This window comes from Lygodium microphyllum, chromosome 20 (genome assembly GCF_053477565.2).
Source record: "Lygodium microphyllum isolate KBCC chromosome 20, Lygodium_microphyllum_v1.1.10, whole genome shotgun sequence".
Classification (NCBI taxonomy): Eukaryota; Viridiplantae; Streptophyta; class Polypodiopsida; order Schizaeales; family Lygodiaceae; genus Lygodium; species Lygodium microphyllum.
In genome coordinates, this window is record NC_141154.1 from 3,903,255 (window position 1) to 3,920,806 (window position 17,552).

Here is a 17,552-nt window from a genome sequence, read left to right on the forward strand (position 1 = left end):
CTCAACTTGGGAGTGTATTGTGGTGGTGGTCATGTACCTAAATACCAACCAATTATTTGAAGTCATTTCAATGCATATATTCTATCTTACCAATTTGAGCAACACTCTGATTGGCAATGTTCCAAAGTGACTGGGTGTTTTGCATAAACTCTAGGGTCTAAACATATCTTTCAATAGGATTGAAGGTGAAAAAACAAACTACTGAAATATATTAAAGCAAGAGAAATACTTAATGACATTGATCAACCTAGCTATAACATACTAGATGCTTGCCTAGGTGTATAGCAGTTCAAAGCAAGCAGCTTGCCTAGTGTTTTTAGAGTACGTAGCTTGAAATTGATTTGAGCTCTTATCTTGCAATAGTGCTGCTTACTACAGAGGTGCTTGCCAAACTACTGCTTATCAAAGGCAACTAGTGCAGCTACACATGACTTCCCTTGATTTTCATCTTTAGGTTCATTGCTTTTCATTGAAAATTCTTTACAACATAAAAAATTTTGAACAAAAATGATGACCATAATCTTGGTCATGCAAGGATATAATCCTGGTCATACATGATAGCTTCCTTGCATAAGATGACCATTATCAAGCCATGTGGTTTTGTGATGTTACCCTCGTTATCCCTGTTATGCATGAGAGCCTTCCCTACATAAGACAATCAAGATCAAGCTAGGTGGTACATACAATGTCTTGATTGTTCCAAGAAGGAGACTAGGCTCAAATAGAGATACTACAATAACCCCTGAAATTCATTTTTCCTTTCAGGAGATAGGCTTCACCCTATGACAAGTTCATGGAAGCTTAGGCAAGTCAAATGGGCCTCATGCTATAGAGAATGGCACCTAGAATAGATATGGCAGAAATGCACAGCTAGAATAGATATCGTCGACAACCATGGAGGTATGCACAATTGCTATCCCTACGACAGCTTGCCCCATCTGCTTGTAAATTTTTCAAATTCCCTATGACCGGTTTGCATAAGGAGGTTGAAGAGTGAAGGCATTGGGTCCTCCACAATTGAATATAGACATCGAACTTGACCTCGTCCGGCGTCCCGCAGGTAGGGCGTCTCACTGATTTCTCCACTGTTGCCATCTTGTTGAAGTGCTTTCGGAGTCCGTCGTGGACCTCTGGCATATACTTCTCCGGCAGCCTAAAGCTGCGCATGATCAGATCCACCAGTACACCCAGCTCATTCATGTCTTTGTGAGGTTTGCTCTGTCCATCAGCGCAAACATTGCACACACATTGAAATCTGTGATGATAGAGATGGAATGTTGTACATACTACCAACATTCTCCCCATTCATGGCCATGCATTAACATGAGATAACCTTTTATGAGAGATTAAAGAAGGAAGGTTGTTTGATGCATACTTAGATATCAAGGTGATGCCAATGTTGATGCTCTTGAAAGGGAGTTTGAGGTGCTAAATCAAATGGGAGTTTCAAAAAAAAAAAAAGATTAGTAGAAATCACTCTCTATCGTCCCTTATCTCTGCGAAGCATATGTCGAGGCCTTGCACTTGCAGCCGAGCCTGCATGGGCTTGAGTATGGAGTGGTTGTGATGCGTGTTCACAAAGGTGATCGTGAACCCCCCCGAAGCTAGCTTGACGGAGAGGTGCATCATGGGGCCGATGTGGCCCTACGCAGGGAAGGGTATCACCATGGCATGAGGCCGTGCAGGTGAGTTATTACATTGAGCCTTGCAGATGAGATCAACCTCAGGAGAGAACAGACCTGTCAACCTTGGATGGTGGGCACCCTTGTGCGAGGTAGCAGGTAGCCCTGGGACACGAAATTGCTGTGCCCCTTCTTACTCTGGCAATCATCATCATTACCTGCTCTCTCTCTTGATGATTTCATAGCATCAATGGAGGTGTAAGGGCTCAAGGCCTTTGGCTCTTCCATGATTGTCCCCAACCCTTCTGCGAGGATGCTGTCTATCCTCCGGATTGAATGAGTCTTGACGTTCTAGGTGTGGAGGCAGGGCAGGGACAGGAGGCCCGATGTCTTCTTGATGATGAACATGGCTTCTTGATGGAGAATCTAAAACAAAAAAAACCAAAAATATGAGGCGATTTAGACGCAATTCATCGAATATCACATGTGCCCAGAAGGCAGGTCTTTCTGCAGATGACAAGGAAACCCTCTTTATTTTGAAATTTGTTATTAATAGATTCATAGAAAATCCCACCCTTATCTGTGCAGTGTGCACTTGATTAACAAAGGCCAAGACAACCCAAAGTGATCTTTTGGCATTTACTTCTCTTGAATTACCTATTTTCTTGAATTACCTTTGTTTGAGACATCAAATGCTCTTCTTGCAGGCCTTTTGAGGAGATCGACATCTCAAAGGTTCATCATTCATGGGTATGATGTTCCTCTTCACCTGTATCAGAGAGTTCATCACTAGATCATGATTACTCCATGTCATCTGGGAACTCTAGTCATCTTCCTGGAGAAGATGGTCCTACATTGCAAGCATTGGCATCTGGTGCTCATCACCATTCGGAAGGTAGTGCTGCTTATTTCCTATGGCCTCCTGCATATAGGGCTCATGTTAGAGCAGAAGAAAGGAAAAGAAGCTTTTTTGGTCTACAAAAGGATCTAAACTCAAACATAAGTGAAAGGGTGCCCAATGGCAGGCAAGCTTCGACACTTCTGGATGTCATGACTATCCGAGCATATGATACCAAGCGCCTACGCAGAGTCAGCCTTGGAAAAGTAGTGGGATTCCGCAGAAGGCAGGGCCATTTAACAAGTACTCCTGCAATCATTGTGTTTGTAGCTCGGAAGGTTCATAAAGCATGGCTTCAAGAGTGCCTGAGGCTTCCAACTTATCTTGAGGTGAAGGAAGTTGTCTCTAAAACCCATGGCATGTGGTTTTATGGCCTCTAATTCTATGATCAAGTTTAAGCAATAACTGCCTAGATTGCCTGTACATGAGAAGCGTTATGATGTCAACTAAAGATCCACAGGTAATACTAGTTTCAATGTAGTGGACTTCTTGCTTAACTTCATGGTCCCTTTTTCAGAGAAGTTTCCTTGCCTGGTTTTCCATGAGTAATGTGCAGGAGAAAAGTCCAGTTCTGTAAAAGTGCTGAATCATTATCTAAGTTGGCAAGCTGACATAGAAATATTATAGTTATACCCATTTGGATGATTTTAGGGACCAGCTGGAGGCATATGGTGTGATGTTGATGTGGTAGAGTTCTCTTATTTTGGTATTCTAGCCGCAACCCCTAAGCAAGAGGTATACACAGAGCTGGCTGAAGGTTTAAGGGGCAATGACCCATCCATCGGTCCAAGATCTCAGGTAAAAAGCCAGTGAACAACTTCAAAGTTTGAATACAAACTACTCGTCTTGAAATTTAGTCATTCTATAATTTTACGTTTGTTTTGGAGGTGTGCATCTTATGACCAAGTTTCTAAATTGTCTCAAGGATCAGTTTCATAGCCTTAGAGCATGGTCATAATCTGGATGTGTCTACTCTTTTGATGTCATGCTTGTGGTCGTAGTTCAATTTTCGGATCAACTGTAGGCCCTTTTATGTAATCAAGATTGATGTCTTATATTGATCTAACAAACTGTTTAGTATTTTTTATTTAATTGAGTTGTATAAACTAGCATATCAAATGAGGTCATTTGATGCATTATGATAGTGTATAGTTTAGTGGCAGATTGATATGTCTACATTGATATTCCAGGGGCATCACTCTCGAATCTATCATCATTTTGTTTACCGATATATTCAATTGCAGCATGATGATGTCCATATTTGTGTATAGAAAATAGAAATGACCATCTCATGTGTTTTTGTGTTTTTGGTGTCATTAGATGTTTTCCGCACATTTTTCCCCTTCTTTCCATAAACTTTGAGAAATGCTGAGAGTGTGTACATGCTTCATCATATATCAATTCAACAACTGATGGTGTTTTTTACACTGTAGAGGTGAAGATTGGCACATTTTTAGTTGCAATATATGTAAATAATTGTTGCATCATTATTAGTTTGACAATTCTGATACGTTTCTCTCTCTGGTGAATTTCACAGGTTGCAGGTCAGGAGACATTTGGTACACTTGGAGCCATAGTACAGAGTAGGACAGGGACTCGTCAGGTTGGGTTTCTGACAAATTGACATGTTGCGGTTGATTTGGACTACCCCAACTAGAAGATGTTCCATCCATTGCCTCCAAATGTTGGACTTGGTGTTTATTTGGGTGCAATGGAAAGGGCAACATCTTTTATTACAGATGAGCGGTGGTATGGCATTTTTACAAGTGTGAATCCAAGTTTCCCTCTTTGCTACTTGTTTTTGAGCTGTCTGCTATTAAGGCATTCTTTATTGTCCATTTTATAAACTTCTCTATGAGTTGAAAGAAGAATTCTGGTTTCCGTTTCTTGATATGACAATATTGATACTTGATGATGTTTGCTCATGGGGCAGAGACATTTGTGCGAGCTGATGGTGTTTTCATTCCATTCGGGGACAATTTTGATGTCTCCAAAGTCACAACTACTATCAAAGGGGTAGGTGAGATGGGAGATGTTATAACTATTGACTTGCAAGCAAGCATCAACAGCATCATGGGGAGGAGGGTAATAAAAGTTGGCAGAAGCTCAGGGCTAACAGAAGGAAGCATCATGGCATATGTCTTTGATTACAATGACGAGAAGGGCAATTACTTTTTCACTTATTTCCTGATTGTGGACGAGAACCAGTACGCATTTGACATGCACGGAGACAGTGGCAGCCTGGTATTGATGCTTGAGGAAGGCAAGAAAAAGCCTAGCCCTGTGGGAATAATATGGGGAGACACAGCGAATCGTGGGTGCCTAAAACTTCAGAATGGAGATGCACTTGTGAATTGGACAAGTGCAGTGGACCCACAGTCACAACATCATCAATGGATCATCAGATTGTGATGAGGAGGATAGATTGGATGAGGAATCAGATGCAGCAGCTATTAGGAAATGCGCTGAAATTCAGCAAGCCATATCCATAGGAGCCACATCATTTTTGCTGACAGAGTACAAGTATTTGGTTTATTTCATGGGCATATTTGTTGCTGTCATTTTCTTGTTCCCGAGATCTGTAAAGGGGTTCAGTACTAAGCCCTAGCCTTGCAGATATGATCAAAAGCAGGAATGTGCCCCACCTCTCTTTACATCGATTTTCACTGTAGTTGCATTTATATTGGGAGCTTTGACGTCCATAGTGTCGGGATTTTTGGGCATGATTATCGCAACATATGTGAATGCTCGCACAACTTTGGAAGCCAGAAAAGGGATAGGCAAAGTATTCAAAATCGCCTTCCAATCAGGTTCGATGATGGGTTTCTTACTTGCTGCTAATGGCCTCATAGTTTTATACATCACTATAAAACTGTTCCAGCTTTATTATAAGGATGATTGGGAGGGCCTTTTTGAGGCCATCACTGGCTATGGGCTTGGATGCTCATCCGTGGCTCTATTTGAAAGGGTTGGAGGTGAAATCTATACCAAAACTGCGGATGTTGAAGCAGGTCTTGTTGGAAAAGTAGAAAGGAATATCCCAGAGGACGATCCGCAAAATCCAACGATCATTGCTGATAATGTGGGTGATAATGTGGGAGATATTGCTGGAATGGGTTCAGATTTGTTTGGCTCCTTTGCTGAAGCTTCTTGCGCAGCTCTTGTTGTGGCTTCCATGTCATCATTTGGCACAAATCATGACTTCACTGCTATGTGCTTCCCTCTACTCATTAGCTCTATGGGCATTGTGGTGTGCCTCATCACAACCTTGTTCGCAACTGATGTGTTCGAGATCTCAAATCTAAGGGATATTGAATCTACACTGAAGAGACAGTTGCTGATATCCACCACCTTAATGACATTCGGTGCAGCTTTTGTTTGTTGGTTGACACTACCATCCACGTTTTACATATATGATCCTAACGGTGGTGCAAATATGGTTCAAAACTGGAAACTATTTTTTTGTGTTGGAGTAGGGCTTTGGGCAGGGTTGGTAATTGGCTACGTTACAGAGTATTTCACTAGCAATACATACAGACCAGTCCAAGATGTTGCAGATTCTTGCAGGGCAGGAGCTGCTATCAATGTCATATTTGGTTTGGCACTTGGCTACAAGTCTGTAATTGTTCCAATATTTGCTATTGCTGTTGCCATCTATGTCAGCCATACCCTAGCAGCCATGTACGGGATCATAGTTGCAGCTCTTGGAATGCTTTGTACCATTGCCACTTGTCTAGCCATAGATGCATATGGTCCCATAAGTGATAATGCTGTGTTAGCAGAGTATTTGTTAGCTCATATGTGAGTCTGAGCTTGATCTGGGCTGGGCATTTTTTTAAGGTATTTTAGGTATTTTTCTGGTGTGGCATTTTATGCCAGTGGAGCATTTTATGAACCCGTGTTAGCATTAATGCTGGCCGACCAGCATTTATTGCTCTCCATTTTTCAGCCTATTTATACTCAGTGGCTCCTCCTCAGTCATCATCATCTTCACCATCTGCAGACTCTGTGGAGAGAGGAGCCAGAGCTAGTGCCAGTGCCCACGCAACCAGTGACTCACTATTGTTTGCGACTGTCTCGTGTTCAGATATATGGATTCCATTTCCCGTGCATACATCTGAGTTCTCATCTGTATCATGTTCTTTCTTTCTCTTTTTGTCTTGTGTTTCAGTAGTTTATTTAAGCACATGTTTATGCTTTCACCGCTGCTCCACTTCTGACATGGTATCAGATTTCATGATCTATGCTCTTGCTGTGTTTTCTTGTTGATTTCAGGACTGTTTTGTACCCCTACTAATCAGATGACTACCGTCGCAGCTAAGGGATCTGTTTTGGGGCTGTTTCATCCTACGTTTTTTGCAGTTTTGCCATCGCCTGCTGCCTACGCATCCTCTGCTACCTGCGTTTTCCATCAACAGAAGCTGCTGCTGACAATTTTCTACCTGTTTTTCTCCAGTTTACAGCCTACGTTTTACTGATTCAGCATCTCTCGTGGCTGGGTGACTGTTACTTCAGACCGTTTTTGCTCTTTTTTGGCAGTTTTTGACTGAGTTTTTGCCTTTCTGCAGCAGATTTTGTCTTCTATTGATCAGATTTTGGGTTATATTGCATATGAACTCTCATTTTCTGTAGTCTGTGCTTGTGTTCTGGTTGTGTTTTCTCTCTAAATTCTATCTCTTCTCTACTTCTCTTCTTCTCCTCTCCATATGGCCCTCTGAAGCCCTGATGATAAGTTGCATGAGACATCCTTGAGATTACAGGGGCGACTTCCGGCACATTATGGAGGTGAGGCTTATATAGCTTTAAAGAGGGGTGACGGGAAGAAGAAGTCAAAAGCCCAGTGTTACCATTGTGGCAAGAAGGGACATTTGTGGAAGGACTGCAAGACGTTAGCGACTTCCAGGAAGACGGAGCAGAAGACGAAGCGGGATGTTGACTCTACCGATGTGTCCTCTCCTTCATCAGACTCCGACTCCGACTCTGATCCTCCAGCCAAGGTGAAGTCCAAGGCGCAGAAGGGATCCTCTTCTTCAGATCGCGGGAAGGGCTTGGTGGCCCCTTCCTCAGCTGCTTTCTAGTGGTGGTGATGAGGTCATTCCTCACGACTCTCTTGTGCCAGAGAGTGAGTGTGAGCAGGTGTTCAGATGGGGCAGTCGCCCCTCATCTATACTTTTATACAGGTGCACAGGTTCCAGAGAGGGACGTCCCTGATGCATCGACTTCAGTCTGGCGGAATGAAATCCTGGAGCTGGGATTGACATCCAGGTTCATGATGAGCTAGTTCTGTGACAGAGAGCGGGAGGCTTTCGTCTGGTGCTCACATGAGGGGACACTTTGGCGGTCTGGCCAAAGGCGGGCCAAAGGTAGGGAATCCACGGTCACATATGTTCAACGGCATTTTTGACAGGATGGTCTTGTATGCTACTGCAAGACATTGGTGATGAACACAGAGACATGCTATGATCTTTTCTATTTTCAGGTGTTTGGTCCGATCGACATCGACATCAAGTTCTCTCCGAGGCACCTTGGTGGTGGCTTGATCACCCATTGCTTGGGTATCCATGGTTCTACTTGGTGGTTCTATGTTGTATAGTTTCTGATCCCTTTTCATTGTACTATTGTATTGTATCAGATCACCCATGATCTAAGAGAGGGTGTTAGCAGAGTATTTGTCAGCTCATGTGTGAGTCTGAGCTTGATCTGGGCTGGGCATTTTTATTAGGTATTTTAGGTATTTTTCTAGTGTGGCATTTTATGCCAGTGGAGCATTTTATGCACCAGTCGGCCAGCATTAATGCTGGCTGACCAGCATTTATTGCTCCCCATTTTTTAGCCTATTTATACTCAGTGGCTCCTCCTCAGCCATCATCATCTTCACCATGTGCAGACTCTGTGGAGAGAGGAGCCGGAGCCAGTGCTAGTGCCCACGTAGCCAGTGACTATTCAACAGGAAGTTTGTAAGATGCTTCAAACCAGAAGGAGAAGTTGGTGAGCCCATAAAAGTATGAACAATGAACTTCTTGTTTTCACCTACTCAATTTACTATCACTATCAGATGGTGTAAAGAACAGGGCAAAAAAGGTATGCATGTTTTGATGTTTTGATGTTTTACAAATGCGTGTTTTGATGTTTTACAAATGTCTCTTATGTTTCTAAACTTTGGTTTATTATGTGTACATAAAGGTAACAAAATCACAAATGATGGTACAAGAGATAATGGAACAATGAAAGCTAAGGAGGTCATTGACCCTAATGTCTCTTCAAATCACGATACATGTATATGTCTTTATTTCTACTAAACTTTGAAAATTAAAATTTGTACATATTTTACATCTTGTTTTATTAGGTGATTCATTTTGAGATTAACTAGCTTTAATTAGTCTCTTTGTCTAATTTAAAATGTTCATAGTTATTCATATTTTTAAACTTTGAGTAATTGTGTGTATATATATAAATATAGATTAAAGAACAACAAAAGGTGGGAAAAGAGGTAATGTAAGAAAGGGAGATCAGGAGGTTACTTTCAATAATGTTTCTTCAAGTCAAGATGTAGGTACCAACTTTAAGGATAAAAAACTTGTACAAATTTGGTGACCCAAATTGATACAAAATATCAAATTACTTTCTTTTGTGTTATTAAAATTTTTCATAACCTTGTATTATTGTGAGCTTTGGTTAACTCTATGTATATATAGGTAAACAAGTTACTAAAGATGACACAAGAGACAATGCAAGAAAGGAGGATATTGAGATTGCTTGCCTTAACACTTCTTCAAGCCAAGAATCAGGTATTACTAGCTTTCTTATGTTGATAATGAGTCATTTTTTTAAATGGTTATACTAACTAATGATATTTGATCACTTGAGTATCAATAGGAGTGATACGTATACCATCATATGATGATATCTATCAGCCACCCATGTTGAAATTTAGAGAAGAGGGTAGACAACCATTTATTACTTTGCAACATATTGGAGATTTAAGGGATAAAACAATCAAGACACACATGTTGCTTAGTTAGTTTTTAGTTCTATGCTCCTTTAAAATTATTTTCGTTTTTCTTTTGGTTGCTAGAAGTAGATGTTGATGTCTTAATTTGTTTAATCTATTTTGATCATTAGATGTATGTTATTGATCCTTACTTAGAAATGATGACATTCTCTATATAATTATCTAGTTAAAAATTTATTGTGCAATTTCTTGTTTGATAGTAGCATGTCTAAGAGGAAGGACAAAGTAGATAAAGTGATAAGGAAAAAATAGAATTTCCATGGAATTCCCTAGTTGAAAGTACATATAAGTAGGGAATGTAAAAAATAGGAAAAATGAGAGATTTCCTAGTGGGAGTACCTAGGGAATCACCTCTAGAAATTTTTTCCTCTATATGAAATATTACCTATATAGAAATTATTCCCTATATAGAAAATTTTGTATTTTCCATAGGAAAGGTCTTATGTGATTCCCTACTTATTCTCACTAAGAAATGTCCCATTTTTCCTAGTTTTTACTTTTCCCACTTATTTCTATTTTCAACTAGGGATTCTCTTTTTTTCCTATATGGGGATAGATTGAAAGTTCCGTGTGTATATAGCTTCCACCACGGCGTTGGCCACCTTGGCCGCCTCCTCGCCGAAGGTCTTGGCGGCGTCCGACAGCCATTGCACGGCCCCCTTTATCCAGTTCCACACGTCGTCCCACCACGTCGAGAACATCACTGCCGACGCGAACGTCGGAGAGCTACGGAATGTCTGCACAAACTGATGCCCGCGCGGCCCCTTTGCAGCCTGGGCCACCTCCGCCGCAGATGTCATCGCGCTCACCTCTGCCAAGAAGCGCAGGGCCGACACGTCGCTGCTGTTGGCCGCCAGCATGGCCGGAAGGTTCTGTACCTTCCCATCTGTTGCCATCACGCGCTGCCGGAAGGCTTGCAAGCTCGCAGGCGCTGGGCGTGGCCCCGCTCTGCTGACAGCTCAAGTGTAACTACTGATGAACACGTCCGGTCCGATCACCAGCCCGTGCAAGGCCTTCACAATTACGCGCGCGTTCATAGCGAACAGCGCTGCCTCATTCGCTGCATGATCATCCGAAGTACCTCCGCGGGCGCTGCTGATGCTAGTGTGCATCTGCACTGCTCCCGCCAGGAAGCAGCTCAGATGCGGCGCGCCCTCCACAAACTCCGTCACCTTCTTCTGATCATATTGCCCCGACCCGTCCCCCGATGGCGCAGTCGTTACTGCTGCCCTCAACAGATTCTCCAATTCGTCAACACTCCCTTACCCAAACTCCTCGCGGGCAAAGGACAGTGAAGATGACGCAGCTAATAATTTCGAGGAAGCAATAATGGCAGCCGCCCTAGCTCGCTACAATTATGCTCTATTTGCTGAAGGAAAAACCAGTCTGAGATTCTAGCCTTGGGAGTTTGCAGTATACTTACTACGCCCTGATACGACGTGCTAAACGATTGCCTCGTATTTATATGCATGCAAGCTTGTAGATTGTATCGATGCGAATCATCACTGTGTCGGCCACCGTATTAAAAGTTATCGGTCATTACCTCTCCTTTCGAAGAACGTCTCATCAGAAGTTCATAATGGAGCCACTGGCTCATACCGGCCTTCTTCCTATAAGACTTGCAAATTTGCAATGGTCCTGGTGTCCAGATGGGTCCAGTGAAAATCGCCACTCAAATGTCCAATTTATCTGGGAGCGGATCAATCATCACACCTGAAATGCTCGATCAATATGGGCCTAATGATAGCCAGGCAAATGCACGAGCGATGGTGGGGTGCAATGATCGTTTTAAGGCATTGCGATATCGACGACGTATATTCGCAAAGGAACTTCCTTACAGCATGCACACCATGACTTGCCTTGTTCGAAAATAATGCGGTAGTTGTAATAAGCAAAAGAAAAAAGAACATAACATATTTTCATCATCCCTTTGGAATATTTACATCAGCCCTATGGTTTTATGACATTGTCTTATGCAATAGATTGTAATCGAGACACTCTTCTAGTATACTGCACTTCTAATTATAGCGCCTCAAATGCTCCAATGCCAAGATGGACCATCTCATGGCCAGCCAAATATAAAATTTCGGGAGTGGATTAATCATCATGCGTTGGATACTCCAATCAAATGCATCAATTTAATGGATCACTACAACAATAATTTAGAATTCCCCATGAATTTCCTTAATGCATCCATACCATGCCTTGATGAGACACGAAAAGTGTTAACGTGCCCAAGTCCCAAAAGAGCATGCAAAGACCTTGCTATTACATTGGTAGTTGTCCCATATGTCTTATGTAGGTATGCTTATCTAGCATCATCAATGTCAAAACAATCTATGAAACACAATGTTAATTACAATGTGGATAACTTAGAATGCTTGAAGATTGCTATAGTAATGCATGTTTTACCATCACTTTGTTAGATTGAAAAAAACGGATATTATTTTCTCAAGAAGAGTCAGTGAACATCTGCTTCCCTAAATCTTAATAGCTTATGAAGATAAAACTACGAGCCTTATTTTTAATGCTTATTAAGCAAGGTAAACCATGAAAGATTATCTTTCATGTTAAACCCTAATCCAGAGGTCTAGAAAGACTATATTGCGACTTTAACTTGGCATTTTGACAATTATCTAGTACAAGATAAGTACATGGAGTCTTCTATTATTTCATGTGCACACCACTCACTTCCAAGTGCACACTATTTACCAAAGCTATGATTTTATCTTATGGGTAGAGGGGTTGAGTAACACTCTCCCTCATCTCTCAGTCTCTTTGAATCGAGTGTGGTGTTTGTTCATTGTTATCTTTGTTTAATTACAAAGAGACCTTCCTAGATAAACATTAGATAACTATCTAGGATATCTTTATAGTTTTGGAATCCTCAGGTTGTTTCTTTAGGTTGAGGCCTTGATGTCTCATTCCAAGGTAGACTTGGAGACTACCTGATCAGCTAGGTCCATGCATCCAGATTGGGCATGGACAATACAATTCATTGGAGAGGTGTTCGAGTGACTACTAAACATCACCTCCTCTAGCCTAAACGTTGGCTACCTAGGAGCGAATACATAATGCTTGATATGAGATTAAAAGTTTATTCAAGTGTAGGAGTTTATGAAAATAATTTTTTGAGAACATGATAGATAGTTGCCTTATTCTCACCTCAATAAATAATTGTATATTCATTCAAATTGCTTAGAAAAACTTAGTCCAAGTCATTTCTAATAGGGTTTGACTAAGAATTGATATTGATATGACTTCCTATGAGGAAGGGATTTTCTAAATCAAGGGAAGGATAAGGACACACTAATTTGAAATAAGTCGGTAGAGTCGATTAAGTTTAAAATTAGAGTGTTTGTGGATAACTAAAGTAGTTATTGAGCTTGATGCCATAATGTCTTGAGAATCTAAGACAAAACATGAGGATATAACTATAGCTACACCCCAAGAGAATAATTTTTTTCTTGAGCAGATAGAAGCACTAGAATTTAATGATAAGGACACCAAACTTTAGATATGGAAGTCTTGATTGATAGTATGAATGACTATATTGGAACTAATAAGATAGTTGCAAACCTTTTGGGTAATATATTACCTTCTGAGAAACATTTGAAATCTTTTCAAAGATTTCCTTAAAAACTATCAATTTTCATTAGCTATTCAAAACCATGCTTTTTCAAGGTAATGCTTTGAAAATAAAATAAAATTTACTAAAAAATTTTAATAGTGTCATATTTGTGATTTTAAGAAGTACCTTGATTTTAAAAGAAACATTATAAAGAAACCATAAGAGAAGTATATGAACTTTATCCATCTTGTACAACTTAGATCTCATTATGAGACTTCATATACACATGTTGGTGAGATTTGAAAACAATTGCCAAATTTGTACTACTTGAAAAAATGATAGAAATTTCAACAAGAAGAGGTTTAATAAATAAGGATAAATTTCATTGTTGTAAGTCATTTACTCTTTTTCATCTTCCTCAATATCACTAGCTTCAATCTATTCAACTTTTAAACTAGATGATGCATCCCCTTCTCTACTATCAACAACAACATTGTTTCCATCTAAATGTAGACATTTCTTTTCCAAGATTTTTTTCTCCACATCTAGACATATTGTCCTTGAAATGATAGGTTGTTGGTGGCTAAAGGCTACCTGTGTCTAGCTACTACATTTACTTGTACTTACTACCCACACATGTGTACATTACAAGTGACAATCACCCGCGACTATCACTTTATTCTTTATTCTTACTATGATAATATAATAAGGGAAGACAAGTCACACATCATGACTATTGGAGTTCACACACACTAATCTCTTTCTTTTCTACTTGAACCTTCATAGCTCTTTCTTATTCCTTTTTCTGTTTGTGCTTCCACTTCTACTCCACCTTTTAAACATTTTGTGATAACTGGGAGATAGAATCAATATCGAGGTCCTTGATCAAAGTATATTATTTTATGGGATCTATTGGCTTCTCCAACCAACTAGGGAATGGAGCAACATCCACTTTAATTGTTCCTCTTTTTCAAGAAGCGGCTACATTACTACTTTTATTTCCGATTGGAGATAATCTATCTCTTTCTCTTGAACCTCTGGTTCTGCTTCATGGATAGTCTATGTATCCTTCTGTGGTTTTGGTGTGTTGTACTACTATGTATTGTATATATCATTTTTGGGGCTCTCTTGAAAACTTAAATTTTACAAATTTGATGCGGAAATTAGTTTCTTTTAGAACCAAGTTATGTGTTTTCTTCGTATGCGTAAGTGCAAAAACATCCAATTCCACCAAATTGGACGTAGATGCTTGAGCCATTGATTGATTATCAATTAGTAGTTCTAGCTTTCGCGGGACTAGTCTTTAATAGTGTGGCATTAACCTTCGTATTGATTGCATAGAAGCTTGTGATCCATGGATCTTCTAGGGTTAGGATAGCTTGGGTGTGAGGGGTTCTCCTATAAAAAAATAATCCGTATAACATATGTTCAAAGGATATTAAGAAATACCATTTCTTTACATACTATAAGGCCATAAAGTGACCGATTTCACATTACTAAGGTTATGATTTTTTAAAATTATAATTAAAAATATTTTCTGTAAATATAATCTTATAAATTTTACTAAATTAAATAAAATACCTTTTACTTTAAACTCACATGGTATCTTACATGTCCTATAAGATAGACTCCCCATGAGTTTAGAAAGATATGACCCTTTTCTCCACATCTCTAACATTCCACTTTTGACTTTAACCACCTTATTATGTATCTTTGAGAGAGAAATCTCCATAGGATCAAAATAAAATTCAAACTCTCTAGACTTGGGTCTTGTATTTTGGGCTCCTATATTGGGTTCTAGTTTATTGAAACTTGCTTCCTTCATTCATTTGTCTCTTCTTTTAGATAGCAAATATCCTTTACATGGTTTTTCCTTTAATAATATGAATTGAAAGATCCAAGAATGGTGGATTTATGAGTATATTCAATGGCTAAATGTTTCATTTAGTTTCATTTTGCACTAAATATTCAATCATTTAAGATATCTCAAGCCACTCTTGTGGGATTTGAGATACTAGGGATGTTTACCTTCATGAGCCTACAACTATCCGATATCACATCCATTAATTCCTTCTTAATTTTTGCAACTGAATTGGTAGGTAGTCCTTCAAGCTTTCTCCTCTTGATGCATTTGTTATGGGATCTTGAGGTGTCTCTATGATAATGACATATATTGTCTAGGTTGATGTACTCTATTCGAATGTGATTAAGAGTTCATGTTTGGACTAATAGTAACTAATTATAGTTTGCAGGGTTCCCTTGTTGCTACTAATTTGCCATTGGGAAAACTATTTGAGGCCATTCTTGTCATCCAATTTGAAGTACCTACAATGTCATCAACTCTTTTCTTCTTTTTCTGAACAACAACATCAATATTCTACACTTTAGGCAAGTATACATATGCTCTAAAGGAATGAATTACAGCATCCTAGCATGTTCTACTTTGTATATTTTGCCAAGCACATGATGCAAAATCCAAAGCTCATGACCATACATCAAATTTTGAAATAGCAACAAGCCTGTCTAGGAATTTCTCTATTTGTAAGGCAAAAGTAGATGCATGGATTGCTAAAACTATATTCTTGACAACCAAATCTTCTGAGAATTTCTACATATCTCCCTTTCTAAATTCAAGGTAAAAGGCATACCCATTTCTCATGCATGAAATTTATTATTCTCTTAATAAATTATCCTATGATCCAAAGCTTCACGATATGACTCAAAGTCTCACCGCTTATGCTACAAAGCTATCTCACCATACACAACATCTGACAAAGCCCTCCGTAAGTTCCTTAGAACCTATTAAATGACCAAAATTTTCAAGCTCTATATAGTAAGATACAAGTCACACAAAAATTCTATTATCTCCTCAATAACTTCCTCTTTAGATAAAGCATTAGGAAGCCCAGTCAACATGTGTCTCAAAACAAACTCTATCTTCGTAACAAGTTCAACCCTAATGCATTGCTGGTTCGTAAAGGACTAGCAACAATACAAGGTGTAATCAATAATTATTTCCTTTTCTACTACAACACGACTAGTCATAATGTGATAAAAGTCAAAACAATTTTTGATAGAGAGACAGAAGTAAAAAGAGAGAAAGAGAAATTCATATTATAGTTTGAAGGAAATAAAAGAGTAAAAAATTGCATAATCAGAACTTGCACTTCGATGCAGAGCTCGAACCTCCCGCCCATCCTGGAGTTGATTTCATATACATGAAACGAATCACAATCTCACTCTCAATCTAACTCTTGGTCACAATCTCAATCACAATCACATTCAAAGTCTCAATCTCAGATTTTGGAGGAAGATGACAAAGATGGTTGTTTATTCAGCTTTTTGTGAAAACTACTTCACCCATCTAGAATAGGCATTTCTAGGAACGATGCATTTTTCAAGAAAAGTGCCTAGTAAAGTTGATGTGATCCTCCCAAAGCATGACTTGCATGCAAACCTTCCAAAAACATAAAAAATGCACAAATAGCATGACATTGTCTTTTAAAAAGCATAAACTTTTATTCTTTATTTTTCAAAACACTGAAGTATTGGATAGAGCCTATGAGACAATCAAATATTCTCCTAGATCTCCTCTTCAAACTTTATAAGCTAAACTTTGATCAAATTCTACTCCATTTGATCACAAATCAGTTTTTAAAACAGTTCTTATGTCTAAAAGTTAGAACTTTTTTAATAAAAAAATTTGTCATCACCAAAAATTCTCAAAATACTTAGAATAACCTAAAAATCATTTTTAACACTATTTATATACATGTTAGAAAAAAAAATTCAATATGCCTTTTTTAGGACCATATTTTTTCCTTCTCCAAAAATTTATATCTTCGGAGTAGAAAATATAGATATTCTTGTTACAAACTATTTAGAACACTACAACAGAAATGAGGCATAGACGCGCATGTTAGATGCACAAAGTCAGGCGCGTCTATCATAGCATTTATAAGTGCGTGTAAACGTGCGTGTAAATAGACGTGAATTGTGTGTCTATATATCTGTGCAAATAGACACTAATATAGATGCGCCAGCAGACACACAATTATTTAACCACCTAAAATTGCAATTCACATAATTAAAAAAACCAAATTTAATAATTATTTAACCACCTAAAATTGATTCTTGAGCATGCACGTGTGCGCATGATAAAAACCATAGAATTAAGAATACACATTGAATCATTGAATTTAAAAAAATAGAGTTAATAATTACTCGAAGTACTAGTGGCATCCTTGAAGTGAGCAAGGACACCACAATCTTGGGTATTTCTCTTTTCATCTATACATTGAGTTCGAAGATGTTTACCCTCATACCAAAGTGCATTGAATAATGTGCACTAGTCGTAAAAGATAAAAGATCAAACTAGATATACTGGACCCTCACGAGGTTTTCAAATAACTAGACATGCTGGACCCTCACGAGGTGTCTGTAGCAAAA

At 39.1% G+C, this 17,552-nt stretch overlaps 1 pseudogene; it reads left to right on the plus strand.

Moving 5' to 3' along the window:
• Positions 1-894: 894 nt before the first annotated feature.
• Positions 895-9,332, plus strand: LOC148018658 (protein NARROW LEAF 1-like; annotated as a pseudogene).
• The last annotated feature ends 8,220 nt before the right edge of the window (positions 9,333-17,552 follow it).